The 24310-nt window shown below is 35.5% G+C and overlaps 1 protein-coding gene across 1 annotated transcript in view; it reads left to right on the top strand.

Moving 5' to 3' along the window:
* The window catches only part of pyd3 (beta-ureidopropionase pyd3), a 224886-nt gene that overhangs the window by 128407 nt on the left and 72169 nt on the right, over nt 1-24310 (top strand). The gene's annotated exons all lie outside the window — the stretch shown is intronic.

The raw sequence follows: 24310 nt of genomic DNA, 5'->3' as shown, positions 1-24310 counted from the left end.
TTAAATCTTAAATTGTCAGATTGTAGAGGGCAAGGGTATGATAATGGAGCAAATATGAAAGGAGTATATAAGGCAGTCATGCTTTCATTTTAAATGAAAACGAAAAGGCATTTTATACTCCTTGCACCTGTCATAATTTAAATTTGATTTTAGGGGATGTCGCAAAATCATCAATTATAGCAATAAATTTTTTTAATGTTATACAAAAAATATATACATTATTTGCTGCCTCAACTTCACTTTGGGACATATTAAAGAAATTTGTTAAACAATTAACTCCAAAACCGTTATGTGATACAAGATGGGAATGTAGAATAGAATCATTTAGAGCTGTACGTTTTTAAATTCCAGAAATTTTAAATGCACTAAAATAATTATTTAAAACTGCATCAGATAATGCTATCAAAGTAGAAGTGGTTTCAATATATGAACAAATAGATTCATTTGAGTTTATACTAAGCCTTGTAATTTGGTATGAGCTTTTGTCAAAAGTTAATTTAGTAAGTAATGTATTACAAAATGCAAAAATTTTCATAGATGTAGCAACTAAGCATATTAAAGAGTTAGTGCAGTGCTTTGAAGAGCAGAGAATATCAGGATTTGATAGCTGTTTTGAGATTGTTAAAGAACTCTCAAATCTATTAGAAATAGAAATTAAATGTAAAGAAAGTCGAGTACATCGAAGAAAAGTATTTTTTGATTATGAAACGCCTGATGAATCACACATAGGTGATAAAGATAATTTTAGGATAAATTTCTTTTTTGTAATTTTAGATATGCTCTACAATCTGTCAAAAAAAGATTTGAATTGTATGAAATTCACGAAAAATTATTTGGATTTCTTTATGATATGAAATTAATAAGAAAAATGATAGAAAATGAATTAAAATTTTGCTGCAAACAGCTGTATAAAAAATTAAATACAGATATTGATGAATCTGAATTTTACAATGAATTAATTATTTTTAGAAATATTGTTCCAGAAGATGCACCCATTAATATTTTAAAATTCATAATTGCAAATAATTTGTCAGATATTTATCCAAATATTACTACGACATTTAAAATATTATTGACCAGTCCAGTTATGGTCGCATCAGCAGAAAGGTCATTTTCCAAATTAAAATTAATAAAAACCTATTTGCGATCTTCTATGTCTCAAGAACATTTGTCATCCCTGGCAATTAATATCTATAGAGCATGAAATTGTAAACAATTTGAATTTTGAAAGTGTTATAAATGATTTTATTGATAAGCGCATATGGTTAAATAAAATTTAATATATTAAGATTTCTTTTAAATCTTATAAGTTGTTATACATATATTTCATTCTTTATAGTAAAAATGGATATTTTTATATTATTATTTATATATTAATATAAATAATAATATATATTATTATTTATATTATTAAATAAATCATTGTTCTGGCATATTTATATGATAATCTGTACTTACATAATAAAATAATATCTCATGTACATACAAACACATTTATTTTTTAACTAATTTTTTCCCTTTACTTAAATTGATGCTAAAGAGCATACTTGTTTATTTATGTGCATAAATATTTTTCATATTTGATTTAATTAATTAAAAAGATATTCTTCCATTTAAAATTTCCATAAATGTTACTAACTTTTAGGGGCCCTGCTTTTCCATTTTGCACAGGACCCGCAAAATGTAGAAATGGGCCTGAACCTAATGAACATCTGTGGGATGTACTTGAACATAGAATGAACCTTACGAGAACAGGTTGAAAATTTTAGTTTACAGATATGCGATATAGGTTTATATGCGAAAAAGGGGTGATATGATTGAAACGTACAAATTACTGAAGGGTTTTACAAGATTAATTTAGAGGAAATTTTTCAGAACAGGTCTGGCAGTAGAAATACTAGGGGCCATCCATGGAAACTGAGTGAGAGTGTAGTTAGCAAGGGTGTAAGAACTAAGTTTTTTGCTTGGAAAGTAGTGAATGAGTGGAATAGGTTGCCAGACATGTTCCAGACCTAGTTTGTTGTTGGTGTTAAGACTGTCAATGAGTTCAAAACAAAGTATGATAGATACTGTGCAAATGTTTGGATAGTTCTTGACATGATGATTAGGGCCTCGTTCGATAAGTCTAAGGACTGCTTGAAGTTACCTGTAATAATAGTATGAGGTCAAGGGATATCCATCCCTACAACAGTCCAGGAGTTGATGAATTGCAAATTATTAGCAATATCTTTATAAAAGTCATACTCATTACATGCCTACAAGAAGAATGGTCAAACATTTTCGTTGATCACTATTGTATGCTTGTGGAAAGTATGACCTGTAGGACTGCTGCTGGAGTGCTGCAGAGAAAGGCAATCTGTACATCTTATTAAGGTGGGCACTGTGGCTGTTTGTTCTTCACACTATGGTGTCCGTTGACCTTTTTCCAAGCAGTGTACTTATCACAAATCATTTCTCAGGCAGTCTATCCTTCATGTCTATCGCAAGCCCACACATACTAGCCAATACATGTATGCGAATGCTTACCATCACCATTCACAAAAACTTGGAATCATCAACACCCTCAAAAAGAGGGCTGTAACAATTTGCTGTAATGAGCAAACCCCTAAGCAAGAATTGCAAATTATTAGCAAATTCTTTATAAACAATGACTATAGCAAGAGTACCATCAATAAAATTCTTCACAAAACTACACCTAGAAATGGAAATAATATAGATTACAATAAAACAATAACTATTCCATACATTAAAGGGATATTGAATAAAATAAATAGAATACTACACCTAATACACTGAAGTGCCATTGAATTAAGGATAGCTACCTAGTAACATGTTGGATCCCCTAGTAACGGCCACCATACGACGAGACAAGGACTCCAGAAGCTTGCAAAAACATTTCACAGGTATGGCGACTCATGCATACTCCAGAGCTGTTTACAATTTGCTCAAGTTCGGTAGTGATGGAACATGTGCTCAAACACTCTGCTCGATGGTATTATAAATAATTTTGATGGGATTTAAATCAGGGCTTCTAGATGGCTACTTCATTATTTCCAAGTCAACAGAATGCTCCTGGAACCAAACATTAGGCTACCTGGACCTGTGAGATGAACAGTTGTCTTGCTGGTAGATGCCATCCCCATTGGGATTCATGACGGACATAAATGGGTATAAATGGTCAGTTATGAGTTCCATTTACCAGGATGCATTGTGAATCGTGGGTACATGTACCAAAGGTCCCAAAGATGTCCAGCTGAAGACACCCCAGCCCATTACTGAGCTACCACCAGCTTGTACAGTTCCAACTTGACATGCAGGATCCAGGGCATCATGGGCTTGGCACCATATCTTCAGTCTCCCATCGGTGCTATGAAGTTTAAATCATGATTCATCACTCCAGGCTACATGTTGTCAATTTTCAATTTCCCAGTTTCGATGTTTTTTAACCAAGGCATATATTCTCAGAACACTCTTAAAACTGTCATACGAGAAAATCCAAGTTCATTGACAATTTCAGAGATTGAGCGACCCATCTGTCAGGCACCCACGATTTTCTCTCTGTCACGTGTGGTTATACTTTGCTTTCAACCAATGCTGACAGCTAAGTATAACCACAGTTTCGGCCACGTATGCACGCAAAAACAGGAGTTGCGGTACAGGATTTTCATAACTCTCCTATCCCTAATTCAATGGCACAGTTGATCGTACCTTTAATCCTATTTTTAGACCACTTATAAAAATTAACAAATATATTCAATTGCTCCAAGGATTTCCCCTCCCCCCCACCACCCTGGAGTATATATACAAAATCAAGTGCACCTGAAACTTACTTTGTGTTGGCATATATTCCCAGAACACTCTTGAAACTGTTGTATGAGAAAATCCAAGTTCATCAACAAACTGGATGCACAATTGCAATCCATTAAAAAAAAAGAATACCAACAACACGTCCAGTTTAACGATTTTAGTAAATTGGGCCCTCCTTAGCACATGGCATCAAATTGAATGGAAAGGTACATATTCCTTACATCAAGGCTATCCAACTTTAGGGAATCCGAGGTTCGCATTAGAAAAAAAAATTATACAAGGGCCGCATCACAATGTGTATCTAGTAATTTAGTGAGCAGCAGAGACACAACCTTGAAAGCTGAACAAACAAACAACACTAATCGCGCACTCAAGTTCCCCGTGAGCACCCGGAGCATGCACGTTGGAACAAAACAGTGTAAGAACGCTTCTTTGACACATCTAATATTTGAAAAACACGATAGTGATGTAAAAACACCACATAAAATTATCAACATCGAGATTATTGATTAGTGATAGAATTAAAATATCTAATACGCATTCAATTCAAATTGTTATTTTATTTTTTCGCTCTTGAAAATCAAAACCCAGAGGCAGGGCGCACAAAATCGCACCATGGGCTGTGCTTTGGACAGCCCTTCCTTACATCATAGAAAAAAAAAAACTTGGTATAAACACAAATTTAAGGAAGCCTGTGAAATTTTATCAACTATCCTAATGTAAACAGTAATGGTGGCAATCCAAACATAATAGGATTCTAGCTTTGACATATATATTTTCACCATAAGTCAGGTGTTAATGGTTGACCAAATTAGTGTGAATTTAGCATACAATATGTATTGTAACATAGCTTGTTTCTTTGTGGGTGGGTGTGTACTCCAAATGATGACCTTGATATGAATGTTGAAACCTCAGGTGATTATTTTGGTTTATATTAAATTGAAATTATTATTCTAATATGGTACTTGTCTTCACTATTTATTGAAATGAATATAATTCATGGGGGAAAGGCTCTTAATCAATTTTTTGAGTAAAAGCTCTTTTTAATTTCAGTGTAGTATTGTAAAATTGATCCCTTCCCTACTCTTCCAGTATTTCTCTTTATAGAGAGCCAAAAATATTTTGGTTTAAGGGAAGAAATAAAGGTCTAGGAATAATAATTAATTATCCCCATCTACATGTATGCCATCCTCCCTTTTACTCACCACTTCCTTTTGCAGCTTCCAGGGATGACCCATTTTCCTTGCTCCTTCCCCTTGTTCTACCATATGAAAACTCTCCTCAGTGTTAATGCAATAATAACTCTTCAACAGTTTAAATGTTTCGATCATATTCCCCCTCTCTTTGTCTTCTCTCCACCAAACTCTGAACTCTGCATTCGCTTAGTCTTTTTTTTTTTTTATTTTGTATGATGATACAATGGCTGTGAGCCCCTTTTACAGGGAGTATGGGACTATCTCATTCCCCCCCATTTTATCTGGTCTCAGGACCAGCATAGCTGATGAATCAGGCTGGGAGGGACCATTTCTTAAGTATTCCTGACTGTATTGCATGTGTATTCACAGGGACAGTTTGCCTGTTCTGGGGGATGAAAAATCTACGTTTCCGGGTGAAAAAACCTCCTACCTTCGTATGAGACTATCTAATTCACTTTTCGTCAAAACAGACTAGTTAAAGGTTCCTCATAACGACTGAGCTGTGGCAGCTCTCTCTTAATCTATCCTCATAATAATCATTGTATAGATCTGATATCATTTTGGTTATCCATCTTTGCATCCTCTCTAAGATTACTTCATTGCCTTCAAATCCTGGTGACTAGATCTGAGTACAGAAATCCAGATGTGATCTGATCAAGGCTTTATACAATGGAACCATGACACTTTTATCTCTTGTGTTCAGTGAACTCCTCAACATTGCAACTGTTCTCTGAGATGGCCTCATAGCCTTTGTGATATTCCCTTGGAACTTCAAATCTCTATCCACAATCATCCAAAGATCCTTTACTTCTTCTACTTCCAGTATAACTCCACCAAGTGAATATGAAGCATTCCATCTGTGGATCCAAAAATTTAAAACCTTACATTTAGTTTCATTAAACTGACATCCCCATTCATTTGCTTATCTTTCCAGCTTATTCAAATCCATTTGAAGAGCCAAAACATCAGCACTATTACTAATAACCCTGCCAAGTTTCACATCATTTGCAAACAATTGAAGATCTCCCTGTAGTCCTGTGGAAATATCATTGACATAAAGATTGAACAGTAATGGTTCTAGTAATGAACTCTGTGGAACTCCACTTGTAACCTTCCTGCTCCCTGATACTGTTCCTCCATATACAACTCTGTTAGAACTAATTGCCAACCAATCATAGAACCAATCACCAATCCAATTCACTAACTTGATATCCAAACTCATATGTTACAACTTAAAAATCGACTTGTCGTGTGGCATCCTGTCAAATGCCTTAGAAAAATCCAAAAAAATAACAGTTATGCCTTGCCCTCATCCACTGCTTGTGTTACTCTCTTGTAAAAGATTTCCAGATTACTAAAACAAGAACACCCTTTAACAGATCCATGCTGGCCTGCATAAATAATATTGCCATCATCTACCCAATTCTGTATACAAGTTCTTACTAATTTCTCCAGAATCTTGACAACTACTGAAGATATACAAGCAGGCTTATAGTTTGATATCTCCATTCTACCAGCATCCTTATGCAATGGTACTGTTTTGCTCTCTTTCCACTCTCCAGGAACCTGTCCCATTTTAAGACTTTCATTAATCATCCAAGTTAATGGCACAGTCAGTTTCATAGAACATTCCCTTAAAACATGTGGTGAAATTTCATCTCGTACCCATTCCTTCTTGACATATTCTTTCATCCATTGTACTGCTGCAAGCTGGTTTCTAAGTCTGATAGTTGTCTCCCTTATAATTCCACATAAATTCTTTCTGTTTTAATACCTCCACACACCTTTTCATCCTCCAAGTCAGGACTGCATGGTCACTCTCACCAACAAGGGGCAAGTATGACATCTCAGTCACAATCAGATACTATGACCAAATCCCAAACTCTTGATCCTCTTGTTCCCTCCACCACATGCTGGAGGAAACAGTTTATATTGCTATAGTTGAAGTCTCCTCACTTTAGACTTGCCAAACTAATTTGCCTAAACATTTGCTGCTCATCACCATCTTTATTCTCTGGCCTGTAGCAGCATTCCCCTAAACATCTTGTCTTATAGACATCTTACACCATATACTCTCTGAGCCATTACTGTCAATTCCACCTGATTCTGCAACCTAAGAGGACATAATTCATTTCTTATCATGAGTAACACTCCACCACCACTACCACATTTATTCTTCCTATCTGCTGAAATAAGCTATACACTTAGATTTCTATTCTTGTTAGAACATCCTCCACAGTTAACCAAGTTTCACTGATACCAACAACCTTTGGAAAGACTGAGTCAATCAATCCACAAACTTATTCACTTTATTTCTAATGCGCTTAGCATTTGTATACAGAAAAACCAGTATTCTTATAGCCATTATTACTCCCCTCATATCATAGTCATTTCTCAAATCACTATCCCCACTTCAGGCCATCCCTGCTACATTTCACCAGTGCAGTTCTAGTTTCCCTGCCCATACATGCTCACTTGTCCAGAAAACAACAGTCTCTCCAAATGCCTTCTGCATTCAAATGTGATCCGTCTATCCTCAAACATACTCCACACATACACATATTCCAGACCACATTTCCTACACATTCTTGCTATTATCTTATTCATGATCTCCGCTCTTCTCCTCCACTCCATATTATTATATTGGAGCAACATGCTCACTATCCTTCTTCAGACATGTTATTTTCTGCTGCACTATCCCTAACATCAATTTCTATTTTGTATTACATGATTTACATACGTCATTCACACGATCTACACATACAGATCATTCACACGATATATTTATCCCAACCATTACTATCATCTCCTCTACATTTTCTCTCCTCTTCACTGTGTGTGTGTGCAAGATGCCCGTGTAATAATAATTATAATAAAATAATAATAATAATATATATATATATATATATGTTTGATTGAAGATTTACTCGGTTTGATATCATATTTAAAAATATTTTAATGACTAGAACCGAGGCTTAAATAAAAACTTTAAGTACACTACTAGTTTCATCTAAACCTAGACTTCATCAGGAGTGAGATAAACATGTAGAGAATAAAGGCTAGAATTTAAATAAAAGAATGAACTTTGACTGTATCATTATGCACATGCGTGCATATAAGGTCTTGAGAGCGACAATATTGAATGATTGAGCTGTGAGAGTCTGGTAGGCTGTAGCTTAGGTTGTTATTAACATGGATGGGATTGATAACTATCTCCTTAGACTCTAAAATTCTTCTCTCTAACTCGTCACAACATTGGTGTATGTTGACAGTTTCATCCCAGAGTATCTGATGTGGAAAACCTGCATCATTTGAGTTCGCTGAAAATAACACATGACTGGACATGGCACTGACTCGAGTTCTGTTGTAGGTAATGTCTCTCTCTGGTGTTCTTCTAAACAGAGTTCGATAGATTTCTCCGTTTGTCTGAAGTATATCTTACCATACTTCATTATATCATCTTCAAGTTACATTTCAACTTAATCGTTACTCTAAGAAAACTATAGCCAGATTACTGTTCAACCTTCATCCACGACAGTATGAAGACACCATTACTTCTAAGGGCAGCATTTCTTTGCCATATATCAGTTCTTTATCTCCAAAATTGGCTAAAATTCTTAAGAAATATAATATCAAGACATTCTTCACAACCCTACCTAAACTTCATTCCATCTTAAGTCGTCCTAAAACTAAACACAATAATCTTAAATAACTTGGGTTTATAAGATTCTTTGCAATTGTGGTAAGCCATACTTCAGACAAACGGAGAAATCTATCAAACTCCGTTTAGAGGAACACCAGAGAGACATTACCTACAACAGAACTCAAGCCAGTGTCTTGTCCAGTCATGTGTTATTTTCAGCCATTGGCACACCCAGGGAGGGGGGCCAATGGGCCTTGGCACCCACCAAAAGAAAAATAAAAAAACACCAGAAAAATTTCCAAAAATCTTTTCCTCATTAAAATTCTTTTTTTTTTTTTATTTATGTTGGGTCGTGTCTTCTATTTCTATGTTCGTTATATGCTCCTTATGAATTAGCGGTCACATAAGGTGGGAATACCCTATAGCGCTCAAGAATCCTGGGCGCTGTGAACGCAAGGCGAACGAAGTAGTGCTTGGGAGCTACTTCGTTTGCCCGAGTCGGGCCACAGGAGATCACGGGTATCATGTATTGGCGATCTCTGCAGCTGCTCAGTCATAGCTCGTATACAATGCATAGTGTGTATTCTCAAATCGTATGCTCAACTCGATCCCCCTCCCCCCAAGATTAAATCTTGACTGCTCAGCCCCCTCCAAGATCAAATCCTGAGTGCGCCACTGTTTTCAGCGAACTCAAATGATGTAGGTTTTCCACATCAGATACTCTGGGATGAAATTGTCAACATACACCGATGTTGTGACGAGTTAGAGAGAAGAGTTTTAGTCTAAGGAGATAGTTATCAATCCCATCCATATTAATAACAACCCAAGCTACAGCCTACCAGATTCTCACAGCTCAACCATTCAATATTGGCACTCTCAAGACCTTAAACGCACGCATGTGCATAAAGATATAGTCAGAGTTCATTCTGCTATTTAAACTCTAGTCTTTATTCTGTTTAGTGTTAGATACATTTCTCTGTGTTTTTAAAAAACCAACTCCTTTAGATTAGTTACTGGTATTTATATGTTTATCTCACACTTGATGAAGTCTAGGTTTAGACAAAACTAGTAGTGTAATTTAAGTTTTTATTTAAACCTCAGTTCTAGTCATTAAAATATTTTTAAATAATATATATATATATATAAAGCAAAGTGTGTTTTAGTGTTCATTTATAACTTGAGAACGAATTGACCGATTTTTATGATTTCTTCAGAAATAGGTAGAGGATAATTAAAAGAAACACGTATTAACCATAGTGAAAATTATTTAATTGTAAATATTTCATCCTAAGTATCATCAGGACATCATCAGTACAGTAGTTTAAACAATAATAGGAATAACATACAGTTAGGGCGCATGATTACAATAGAATCTCATTAAACGTGCGTAACGTGTTACAGAAGTAAAAAAAAAAAAAAAAAAAACTAGTAATTATTTTACACAATTTTGTATGACAATTTCCCATACTTTAGGAATAGTAAGAACGTCGTTGCGTCGTTTAAATTTGATGAAAAAGTGAATATTTTTTCCGCAAATTGTTCAAGTTTGTTATTGCATCAGGTTACTTCACCTGGAAAGGTCAAATTTACAAGCAAGAAGAAGGAACAGCAATGGGATCTCCTTTATCACCAAACCTAGCAAACTTGTTTCTAGAACACCTCGAGGAAAAAATATTCACTTTTGAACCCAAACCAAAAATTTGGTTAAGATATGTCGACGATGTATTTGCAGTCTGGGATCATCCCGAACAACTGTTTGAATTACAACTGTTTCTAGATAAAATTAACCTTCTTCATTATCGAATCAACTTTACATTAGAAAAAGAATCTCCACAAGGTATCTCCTTTTTGGATTTACACATTCAAAGAAAAGAAGACGGTTCCATCGCCATGTCTGTCTTTCGCAAGCCTACATTCTCAGGTCGCTACATTCACAATTCTTCCACTCATCATCCATCTCAGAAATCTGGCGTTATTAAATCACTAGTTTCCAGAGCACACAAATTCTGCTCCTCTGAAGAATCTCTAAACCAAGAATTAGAAGTAATCGAAAATACAGCCATCCTAAATGGATATAATCCTAAAACAACTCAAAAAATCATCAGTCACTTTCCCACACATCAAACCAGACAAGAAGAAGTTCATAGGATTCCCATACCTTACATCAAAGGCATCTCTGAACGTCTTTCTAAAATTATGAAGAAATACAATTTTGCCACTACTTACAAACCTATCAACCAAATTTAGAACTTGTTACCTTCTCCTAAGGACAAACTCTCACCTTTGATGTTGCCTGGCATTTATGAGATTCTATGCTCGTGCAAATTGTCTTACTTTGGACTGACAGGTAGGTCTGTTCAGAAACACTTCTCTGAACATCAAGATCACATTCGTCTTTTTAAACTGCAGAAATCTGGCCTCTCTCAACACGGAATTGAAAATCCAAGCCATAGGATCCATTGGGAAAAGTCTAAACTTTTACATAGATCTTTATATAAACATGAACGTTTATATAAAGAAAGTTCTGAAGCCCTACTACACAGACCAAATTTAAACCGCAATGACGTTCTTACTATTCCTAAAGTATGGGAAATTGTCATACAGAATTGTGTAAAATAATTATTATTAGTTTTTTTTTTTTACTTCTGTAACACGTTACGTACGTTTAATGAGATTCTATTGTAATCATGCACCCTAACTGTATGTTATTCCTATTATTGTTTAAACTACTGTACTGATGATGCCCTAAGATACTTAGGATGAAATATTTACAATTAAATAATTTTCACTGTGGTTAATACGTGTGTTTCTTTTAATTATGATCTCACCACAGGTTTCGTTATTTAAAAAAGATAGCGGATGTTCCAAAGATGGTTTGTGTGCATTTTCATTGATGTACATCTCCAGATTATAGTGCAGTTATTATTTTTTTTTTACCTCCCTCAACAATATCTGGGCACTATTTTGTGGCCATTTTTTAGATATTGTTAAATTCTGTTGTTAGATATTGTGATATTAAGTGTGATATTACAAAAGGTTTCTTTGATTGTTTGGGATGAAATCACATCTGTTGAAAGCAGTTTATAGAATGCTGAGTGGATATTTGATCAGAATGGGTGGAATAACTGTTTTATTTGTCAGTGATTTTTGACAAACACTGCTTGTTGTATCCCGTGGAACCAGGGTGGACAAAGTGAATGTCTGCCTTAAGAAATTGTCACTATGGCATGATATAGAGAAATTTTCTCTTAAAACCAATATTTATGTTCAGCTGTATTAGAACTACTTCGTGAGAAAATGAAGAGATATCGGTGGGATATACTATGATTGGCAGAGATGAGATGGACATCATCTGGAGAAATCAATGGATGTGAAATAATATGGTCAGGACATGACACCATGAATGAAGCAGGAGTTGGTTTCCTTCTTAGCAAAAAAGCTCGAGAGGCACTGTTAGATTACGAACCAGTCAATGAACGAATCATACTAGCAAGATTTCAGGCAAAACCATTCACCATATCAATAGTCCAGATATATGCACCCACATCTGACAGCACAGATGAAGATATTGACTTATTCTACAAAGATCTGACAGAGACAATAGAAACAATACCAAAGCAAAATGTGCTAATTATTGAATGAGATTGGAATGCCAAAGTTGGAATAGATAATGATGGTTGGGAAAGAGTCATGGGAAAATATGGTTTCGGAGAAAGAAATGAATGAGGTGAAAAATTATTAGAATTTGCTGTGGACCACGAGATGATGATCTGTAACACAAGATTCCAACAAAAGGAGTATAGAAAATGGACGTGGCGATCAAATGATGGGAAAACCAAAAGCATGATTGATATGATTAAAAGAAGATGGATAACATCAGTACAGCAATGTCGAACTTTTCAAGGAGCGGATATAGACTCGGACCATAGTTTAGTGATTGCAAACATCAAGTTGAAATTAAAAAAGAAATATAAACCCCAACATCAGAATAGAAGAGATACAGCTTGAATAGTTGAAGCAGAAATAGGAAGAAGGTACAGAACAGTGTTAGAAGAGAAACTTAAAAGTGTGGAGAAAGAAAAAACTCGAATTTAAGAGTGAAAAGAGTAAATGAAGGCGATAGAAGGTGCAGTTGAAGAAACAGTACTAGAAGAAGCGAAGATCAAGAAGAAATGGATTTCACAAGAAACACTGAAGTTAGTACAGGAGAAAAGAATGTTGAAGATAAGAAGGGGTACATCAGAACAAATAGAAGAGCAATATAGAAGAAAGTGTAATGAGGTGAAAAAAGCAGTCAGAATGGATAAGATGAAATGGTTAAAAGCCCAATGCAGCAATATAGAACAGTACTATGGCGAGCATCAAACAAGGGAGGTATACAAAATGATCAGAACCATTAATAGAAATTGGAAACCAAAACAGACCACAATTAAAGATGAAAAAGGCAAAGTTTTGATGAATAAAGAAAAAATTGTACAGCGGTGGACAAGATACTGTAGTGAGTTATATGAAGAAAACTAGATTCAGATAGCATTGGGAAACTGACTGAAGAATTGAAGCAGATATCACCACCAGGTAATGAGCATGATATGGACATTTTAAAAGGAGAGGTAGAAAAAGCAATAGGACGGCTAAAACACAACAAGAGTCCTGGTAACGATAACATTACTGGAGAAATTATTAAATATGGTGGTGAAAGTATGGTTACAGAAATGCACCAACTATGTAATATGGTATGGAAAGAAGGGAAAATGCCAGAGGAGTGGGTGAAATCAATATTAGTAACATTATACAAGAAAGGAAATAAGCTAGAATGTAAAAATTATAGAACAATTGCCTTGATAAGTCACCTTGGTAAAGTGATGATGATCATATTGACAAGATTGAGAACACAATTGGAAGCATACCTTGCAAATGAGCAAGCAGGATTTAGGAAGGATAGAACTACAATTCAACAGATTTTGACAATGAGATTAATAGCAGAGAAAACTAGGAGAAAAAACAAAAACATATATACTTGCTTTGTTGATTTTCAGAAAGCATTTGACAGTATTGACCAGAAAGTGACATTAGCAGTTCTGGAATCCTATGGAATTGATAAAAAAAACTAATAGCTATATTAAAAGATGTTTATCAGAATGCAGTTGGAGCAGTTAGAGTAAGTGATGATTTGGGGAAATGGTTTAAAACAAGCAGAGGTACTAGACAGGGAGACCCAATATCACCAAGCATTTTCATCGCACATTTAGAAAGAGCAATGGACAAACTGAAGGAAGATGCGAAAGGAATATCTGTACACGGAATGAGAATTAACAATCTGAGATTTGCAGATGACATTGTTATTATTGAAGAAGATGAAAGAGAACTACAAAAAACACTGAAATTGTTAAATGAAGAAGTGAAGAGATTTGGACTTGTTATGAACTTGGTAAAAACAAAGACAATGGTATTTGGTAAGAAGAACATGAAACAAAAGATACAAGTGAATGGAACTGATAATGAAAATGTAGAACAATTCACATATTTGGGAAGTAAACTGACATATGACTTGGACTGTAAAAAAGAAATAAAGATCAGGATTGCAAAGGGAAGAACAAATCTGAAGGCCATGGATAACATCTGGAAAAGTAAAGTGATCAGCCTGCAAACAAAACTAAGAGTACTGGAAACATGCATCTTCAGCGGTGTACTATATGGATCTGAAACGTGGGTAATAAATAAGGAATCAAGAAAAAGAATTTTGGCATTTGAAAGAACTTGTTACAGGAAGATTCTAAGAATAGGATGGATACAGAAAATCACCAACGAAGAGCTCTATTAGAAGATACAACCAAAACAGAATCTAATGCAGAAGTTTATAAAACGGAAGCTGCAATTATTTGGACACATCTGTAGAATGAGTGAGGACGGGAAGACAAAGACATTTATGTTTGGTATTTTGAATAGTTTAAACAGAAGAGGTAGACCATACAGAGAATGGATAGACAATATAAGACTGCTGTGGAATGGGTGTACAAAACTGCGTCCAAAACTTAGTCCAGTGCGACACTGTGCACTGGACTAAGAAAGGTGGAAGAAGATAGTAAAGCAGGCATCGGACATCAGCAGGCATTGAGCCCATGGTTTGTGATGATGATGATATGGAAACACTAATGTATATTCCTTCTCCTCAATATTGTTAGAAATTGGCAATGGTGAAGTACAGCAAAGAGACAGAAAAATTATATTAATACACCTAAATATTGGGAAAATTTTGCAAACTGCAGATGAACTGTTGTGCAGTGTCTACCCGTCTATTGAGAACATAACAAAAAACTACTTTCTTGGTTCAGGGAGAGACCTGTCCTTACACCTCAAAATGCCCTGTGCAAGTAATGAACAAGTTGATCCATTAATAGGGTTAATGGATCTGTTGGTGTTTACAAATCAGTAGATACTCCTGTGGATGTAAACGATGCAGTTCATTTTCTCATGGAATTTTTAAATCTGCTTAATCCATCTGGATTACCTATGTATGAAATTAAATTAAAAATAGGTGTTCCTATTATATTGCTTCAAAATCTGCCCCCCCCCTAATCTTTGCAATGGAACTAGGCTTCAAGTAAAATCATTAAATGAAACTGAATATGATAGAAACTTTGATTTTTATAGGTCAGAGAAATTGTCTTCATTCCTCAGATACTCAGTTTGTTGGGGTTTTGCATTCCAAGCTAAGGTTCTCACTCTCCCCACTGTATTTCCTTATCTCTTAAATATTCAGATTGAACCTACTTCTTGCACGCTTTTCTCCTTGTCAGCATAACTATTTTGAATCTCGCATTATGCAGCAGTTTTGTTTTCCATTACTCAGGAACTCTTCCTTTTCCAAGATTCTCATTGAATAACTAGGTCAGAAACAGTGTTAGTTCCTTTGCATGTTTCTTTAATATACATGCCTATATCCAATTTAGTTCCATAGCCTTATTAATATAAAGCTTACTTAATCTCAAACACTTCACATTCATGAAGTTCCAATTTTCTAACGTATCCCACTGTTGTATGCTACTCTTTTTTTTTTTTCAGCATGAAATGCTAATGAAATAACCATATGCATTAAATTTTTATCACCTGCTGTTTCTGAGATCCTTTCATCTCTTATAGCATCCAGGAACATTCATCTGTATTCACTCTTTCTTTTATTAACTACAAACTAAACACACTCCTTAAGTTGTGCTTGCTTGTTAACAATTCCAGCTTCTTTCATATTATATTTTCTGCCATCTTATACTTTCTCCTCAGCATTCCCAGGCTTACAGGCAACAGCATACCAAATACGGTATCCTATTCGTTTCACATGTTTTCAGAATGATTGTTAGTGTTGCCCACCTGGATCACCACTCCAAGATATAATTCATCTATTTTTATGAATACTCTTATTCTCTTTAATTTTTTTTCCTTTCCATCCATCCTGAGAATTACTGAATTCTCTATTTGTTGCTATTATCTCATCTTCTCTTATAGCTGTTTTGCTTATGTCTAAAATCTTAGCTCTGTTCAGTTATTAGTGTGACAAACTCTTATACCTATTACTTCTGAGATTTATAAATAAGTATAACAATTCATTACTTTCATTATTTTTATTATGAACCTTAAGTTGTCTAATTTTTTTTCCTTAGTATTTCAATTGATGTAATGGTTTACCTTTGAGACATGAGCCATGTCTCCTTATTCACTCTGATTCCCCCTCCCCCATTTCTCTGTCCATCTTGCATTCCTGTTCTTTCACCCTCATCTCCCACACTACTAATACTCTTCATTCACAAGCACTTCATTCTCACTTGTTCCACTCTGCCGATTTTTCACATCATCTCTTACATCCTCTGATCTCTTGTTTGCATCAATCATTACCTTATAGTAACAGTCCCTCTAATCCATAACGATTTGTTAATTTTCAAGAATAATTCAGCAAGTTGGTTGCTAATGTTCTGGTCTATTGGGATTCCAATTGGATGTATATATCTGCTTATTAAATAATTTAAGGAATTTACAACGTACACAGGATATAAATTAAATTAAACTTTAATCTATTTCCAATATTTCGTCAACGTCACGTTGCTCTTCACAGGAACTTAAAATAAAGACACGTGCATGCAGGCACTACACACAGTAAATGAGGACGAAGCAGGAAGCTATTGTTTCTCCTAAAAGTCCTGTCCTGTCCTACTTTGGCCAAACAGGCAGGAAAGCAGATATCAGAATTTCAGAACACAAGGACTACATCCTGTTTCACCAGTACAGCCGCTCTGGTCTTGCAGACCATGCTTTGGATACACGCCACAGAATACGGTGTAAGAAAGCCATGCATTCTAAATTCAAATTTGAAAGGCTATTCATGGAATCAGCCTCAGCCCTAAGAAACAGTCCAAACCTCAACAAATTTGGTTGCATGAGACTGCCCCAAATTTGGGAGACTTACATCAGAAGACCTTCAGCCCAACTGCCAAGAATACCTGCATAGTCTGCTAGGGGGCACCATCAAGACTTTTAGGAGAAACAATAGCTTCCTGCTTCATCCTCATTTACTGTGTGTAGTGCCTGCATGCATGTGTCTTTATTTTAAGTTCCTGTGAAGATGGCAATGTGACGTTGCTGAAATATTGGAAATATAGATTAAAGTTTAATTTAATTTATATCCTGTGTACGTTATAAATTGCTTAAATTATTTAATAAGCATGTTTAACCAATGTCTAAACCTTTCTACGAGAAGGATGTATATATCATTTTTTAATTTGAAGAAGTTTGCTGAGATAATTAAATTTTTAGAGAAAGAATGGCACTTAGAGTTAATTTAGCATGTGAACTTAGAAGCTGTTATTTAAGAATAGGGAGTGCATAATGTCAAAGGTTTGGCAACATGGACATTAGTATATAGGGAGGCTGCATTGATAGAGACTGAGATGTCATTAGGTGATGTGATTAGATTTCTTATGTCTAAATAATTTATATTATTTTTATTATGAATCTTGAGTTGTCTAATGGAGGTTTCAGTAGATTGGACATTTTTAGATAAAGGCAATGTGGTAATCTGTTTATATGAGATGATAATGGCATATTGGATATTATGATTTATATATTTTAATTTCACTAAAAATGCTGAGGACATATTGCGCAGGGCATGATTTTTTTTTCTTAGTATTTCAATCGATGTAAAGGTTTACCTATCTGTTTGACAAGGTTAGAGAGTTAATTCGGTGACTAATTTTGATATATTTTAGTCATTTATAATATTGTGTATTTTGTTCCCTAATCAAATACTTTAATGATTAACGTATTTTACATCACTTTGTTTTTAAGGATTTTATAGTACAGGGGCACTTCAAAAAGGTGTATAACAACTTTGCAGGAGAACAGAGATTAACTTGGAGGGCATACAAAAGCTGAGTGAGTGTCATAATATAATGAAACACATCAACTTTTTGTCACGTAACTTTATTACCAAATGGCAATACTAGATGGCATGATATGTCACACCATTTGAAAATGGTGACTTTCAATGGTGCAGTGCGAGCATGTTTTGGTTTGAGAAAATGAAGTCTGCAACACAAGTTCAGAGGAATTTCCACACACAGTATAACAAAGAACCTCCTAGTAGGCGCATGATCTACGCATGGCACAATAATTTTATGAAAACAGACTGTTCTGTGAATCATCCCAGGTCAATGGGAAGGCCATGTACTGACAATGCAGTGTGGAAGAAGTTCTGGAAAGTCAACCAGACAGGCCTCATCAAATTGGAATTCCACATGTGACTGTGTGGCATGTGGAATACAAAGAGCAACATGTTATGAAATCGTCTGTATCTTTCTATATCCAGGGTAGCCTAGATGTGAAGATGCCAGCAAAGGTTGGTCGATTGGTAGAGCCTCTGCTACTAATGGCTCAGTTAAGTAAGTTTGAGCGCGGTTAGTAGTTGGAAGGGGACCAATCGTTCGATGCTGTTGGCACACTCTCCCTCAATGAGTCTTTGGACTCTCTGGAGGTGTCAAATAATAATAATAATAATAATAATATTTCATGCATAAGCTTTTTGTTTGCTCATGCATAGAGAAAATAAACCAGGAAAAAAAAAAAAAAAACTGGCTACAACTTCATGTTTAGTGTTGAATACTCCTTTTTTTGATCCCTAAAACATCAAAAAATAGCTAAAACATAATTATAGGATGTTACCTCTTTTGGTCTGCATTGTCGTAATAACAGTAATTGTTTTAACATGATATTTCTGTGCTGCTTCCGTTGATTTCACTTCTTTTCTTCTTATGGTGGCAGGTATCTTCAGTTCTGGTGAAGTCATTGTTACCAGCTGGGGTAGAATGACTTTACATAGCTCATCATGGTTCTCTGACATAAACAGCAAGGGCCTTGTATATCACTGTGGCACCCAGCTGGCATATCCAGTTATGTTATAACATCATAATGTATATGTAGTTTCAGCCAATGTAGAAGCCAGTTTGGTTGGCTAAGTCCTCAATTTGCTAGTCCATCATTGTTTATTCGCCATCTTAGTGGATATCATGTAATGGTTACACTAGAGGAAGATGAGGATTAGATACAGGTCACATGCTCTAGTAGGTTCACTTAATTTCTAAAGGATGTGTAGAAGTCTACTCAAAGATATCCACCTTTGTCCCTTAAATCAATGCATATTAAGAAAGAGTAAACTAAGATAAAATGCTGTGTTGTAATCGATTTCACGATATGATATGAATACAGATGGATAAGAAAATAACTATTTATTAACTTAGAAGCTAATATTTCGCTGGTATTATATCCAGCATCTTCAGAGCACACAACACAAAGTTTGTTACAAAAGCAAGACAACCACAATCCGGTGTAACAGTGGGGCTAGTATAAGTAATTGCAGCGTGCAACACAAGACTAAAGTCTTAATATGGTGCCATTAAGACTTTAGTCTTGTGTTGCACGCTGCAATTACTTATACTAGCCCCACTGTTACACCGGATTGTGGTTGTCTTGCTTTTGTAACAAACTTTGTGTTGTGTGCTCTGAAGATGCTGGATATAATACCAGCGAAATATTAGCTTCTAAGTTAATAAATAGTTATTTTCTTATCTCTGTGTTCATATCATACCGTGAAATCGATTACAACATGTCTGACGAACACATAAGCCTATCCACGCGTATAAGATAAACTGCTGAAGATAACAAGACCTAACTGTTCTTGTAACTAATAGTCAGGAAATCATAGTAATAGATTGTCATCTCTGATTAAGCATAGTTGATGACAAAAAAAAAAAAAAAAAAAAAAAAAACTATCAAGAGGAAACTATAAAAAATGTTCTCTGTATATGAAGTTATACTTATTTCATGCTTGTGTTCCAAACCAGCAGTTAGAATTGAAGGATGTACTGCAAGATGGTTTAATGTTAAATCAGTAAACAGAGTTGTCGGATATACACCCTTTGTCCAAAAAGAAACCAAACTTTTTGAAAATAGAAGAAACTAGTGGCGCCACCTGTTGTATCTTTTTGTTGTCGAAAGTGGCAACCTTCATTAGTGTTGTCTCGACTGTTTATGACATTTGTTTCATTAGAAGCCGAGTTATAGTGCCAAGAGTGACAGTGTGTTTTGATGAACGGTCAGAAAATGAGTTTCAAACAGAGAGCTGTGATTGACTTTTGTGTTAAACTTGGTAAATGTTTTACCAAAACGCATCAAATGCTTCAAAAATGCTTATCTCGTACTCAAGTTTACGAGTGGTTTAAGCGATTTCGAAGTGAGATGCTTGAGGACGACGAAAAGCCGGCTGTCCAAAAACTGGACAGTTAACATCCAAAAAGTGCGTGATTTCATCAAAGAAAATCCAAAATCATCCATGAGATTTCGAGATTTTGTGGTGACTGGTGAGATTGAAGATGAATTGCGGATTCCAAAATCAACTGTACACAACATTTTGATCGAGAGTTTGGGCCTTCATAAATTGAATTCGCGATTTGTTCCCTACAAGTCGACCGACAACCCAAAAATGTATTGAATTGAACACTGCAAGGACCTCATTAAAATCACTCATAAGGATTCAAACTTCTTTGAAATGATCGTTACTGTGACAAAATGTGGTGTTTTGAGTATGAGCTCGAAACAAAGTGCTACAGTGCTGAGTGGAGACCACCAGAAGAGGGGCATCCGAAAAAAAATTGCTTGGAGGAGTCAAAAGTAAAGACAATGCTGATTTGTTTCTACGATTCCAAGGGCATTATCCACAAAGAATTCGTTCTGCCTGGCCAAATGGTCAATGGTGAGTTTTATCTCGAAGTTTTGAAGCGATTGATAGCGAGAATTCATCATGTAACATGAATATTGTGATGCAGGCAGCTGGTCACTTTTGCACAATAATGCACCATCTCATCAAACATTGTGAGATGGTTTTTGAGCAAAAACCAAGTTTGTGTGTTGGATCACTTGTTGTATTCACTTGATTTAGCACCCTGTGACTTTTTTCTCTTCCCCCGACTTCATTTGCCGATGAAAGGAAAGCGATGTGACATCATTGAAAAAAAATGTTCAAGCAGCAGTAACCACAACCCTCAACAGTATCCCAAAAACCAATATAAAAAAACTCATTTCACGAATTAATTGACCATTCCAGACACTGTATCGAAGCTGAGGGAGAATATATTGATTGAAATAAATAATTTGAAAAATTATAATTGGCCTGTGTTTTATTTTCTATCAAAAGTTCGGTTTCTTTTTGGACAACGGGTGTATCTCCACTGGTATTCCTAATCTGTGTGACTTTATCGTTAAGGAAAATAGTATTAAACGTGATATTCAACTAGGAGATAAGCTTAGTTATTATTATTATTATCCCTAGACCCCATGAAATCAAAGACTCATCTGAGAGGCCCTTTTATCATATCATGCTTTAAACACATTCAAATTCTCTGCAGATACCCCACTCTCAGGCATAGCATTCCAATCATTCACAACTCTGCATACAAAAAACCTGCTTCTCATTCCCCTACTCACACCCTCCTTATACAGCTTCCAAGAATGACCTCTGGTTCTCCCCTGATCTCCCACCATTTTCTGTAAAACCTCTCCAGCATTCATCCTATAACAACCCCTTAATAACTTGCAGGTCTCTATCATATCTTCCCTCTTCCTCCTATCCACCAGACTCTGCAAGTTGCATCTTCTCAACCTTTCCTCATATTCGACATTCCAGATATCAGAAACTACCTTAGTCAGTCATCTCTGGACCCTTTCAAACATCCCTTTGTCCTTTTGAAAGCCAGGAGACCAAATCTGTGCACAGTAGTCCATGTGTAGCCTAATCAGAGCCTTATTCAATGCAACAAGAATCTCCTTACTTCTACAAGTCAGTGTCCACCGCATCATTCCCAGAATTCTTTGTGTTGTCCTCACAATTTTGGCAACGTGTTTCCTAAATTTCAGATCCTTATCTACTATCACCCCAAGATCTATTTCCTCCGCCTCCAACAATATATCCCCATCAAGTGTAAATTCTACATCCCATCTTTGTTTCTTAAATTTTAAAACCTTACATCTTGCAACATTGAACTTGCATCCCCATTCCCATGTCGATTCACTTAATCTATTCAAGTCTTCTTGTAAGGCCACAACATCTTCTCTACTCTTCATGGTTCATCCCAACTTTGCATCATCTGCAAACAACTGAATATCTCCATCCAAATCTTCACCAATATCATTAACATTCAGGTTAAACAGCAATGACCCTAAAACGAACCCCTGAGGTACATCACTAGTGACTTTCCTCTTCCGGGATATTGCTTCCCCATACAATTTGCTGATACCTATCAGATAACCAGTCTCTGATCCAATGCACTAATCTAATATTCAACCCCATCCGCTCTAGTTTGACTTTCAACTTATCATGCAGTAATCTATCAAAGGCCTTTGCAAAATCTAAGTTTACTACTGTGTATTCCTCTCCTCTGTCCAACAAAGCTGTCACCTTATTGTAATAAATAAGTAGATTACTAAAACATGACTTCCTTTTTAGCAAATCCATGTTGTCCATCAAAGATAATACCATTGTTGTCACCCCAATTTTGGATCCTAGTTCTCACCAGCTTCTCCAACAACTTATCCACAACACCTAACACACAGATAGCCTATGATTTGATGCTTGAGTTCTATCACCTCCCTTATGAAGCAGCACAATCTTGCCTCTTTCCACTCCTTTGAAACTCAACCTTGTGCAAGACTCATATTAAAAAAATATGTCAAGGCAGATGCCAACTCCCTAGCACATTCCTTCAGAATACGTGGTGATATATTATCAAGTCCCACAGCCTTATTAACATTAAGTTTGCTCTATTCACCATACTTGCTCACTTACAGTCAGTCTCTCCTTGTCATGAATGGTTGACTGCCTCAACTATCAACTGCTGCCATTTATTTCTACTAGATCTTATATTCTCATGCTCTATAGTCTAACAAATTTATTTGTTTTACGACTGCACCAATTAGACAATGTACTGAGTGCGAGATTATAAGATTTTGAACTAAAGACAAAGCAGATATTGTTAGCATTACCTGCTTATGTTAATCTTTACCTTTAATTAGTCATGGCTTAATTATTGATCATTTAAACTTTATCTTATGCAGGTTCAAAATTTTCAGGATAGTACAATAACAGAATCAGTCCAATGTGTTGATCACAAACCGTTTAATTAAATCAAAATGTTATATTTACACAGTCTAATAAACACACACACACACACACACAAATTTCATTACAAGTCTGTCAATTTCAATTCTTCTTCATTCAGGCTTAATTCTATGTTTCTTCCCTTAAAGTTAAATCACAATCTAGAATATCTTGTTAGGGATGCATACACAAATTGAAAATAATGCATACCTTAAGTAAGCTTAAATCAAGATGAATTTGCATTATCTAGTACAGAACTCTTCTTACTCTTATAATAATTACCTATACACAATTGATATTAAGACACACCTGAAGTGAACTTATTTCATTATTGCTTACACAATCTTATTTTACCTATACACAGATACACTTGATGTACTTTCTTGCTCGGAAATATCATATACATAAGTACTTACAATTCTCGTTCAGCACTGTCTTTTACATGAATCTTTTGTGCACACATGCCCCCTTTTGTTTTCTTTGTTTCTGCTTTCTCATTCTTAATCCCCCACCAAGTTTCATCTTTGTCTGAGTCATCGATTATTCTATGCCATTTAGGACCCTTAACATGGTGGCAACGTGCAGCTCTTTCCTAGCAAGACATCCTGATGATCGATACTATACTTCCCAGGTAAGTCAAGATTGAGAATCCTAAGAATTGCGATGCTCCTTTTTTTGATTACTGACAACGGACCTCACGTGGCAGCAGACCCAGGCAAAAAAATACTCAGAAACCTCAGACAAAGTCCTTCTCGACATTTCACCTTATAAAGGCCCGGACTTCCATTGCATGCATGTGCGCTTCTCTTGAAACTTCCATATATGGTTATGGACATCTGAACATGATGTCATACTTCAAGCATCTTTTGAAATTGCCATATATGGACATGAGTTAACAGCAATACATAATGACATCATGTGCCATATTATTTTAACAAAAGGCTCATAGTTAAGTTATTAAAAATACAAGAT

This window comes from Typopeltis vanoorti, chromosome 20, assembly GCF_054136105.1.
Source record: "Typopeltis vanoorti isolate ZY-2024b chromosome 20, IOZ_Tvanoo_1.0, whole genome shotgun sequence".
Lineage (NCBI taxonomy): Eukaryota > Metazoa > Arthropoda > Arachnida > Uropygi > Thelyphonidae > Typopeltis > Typopeltis vanoorti.
This window is presented reverse-complemented; position numbering and strand designations above follow the sequence as displayed.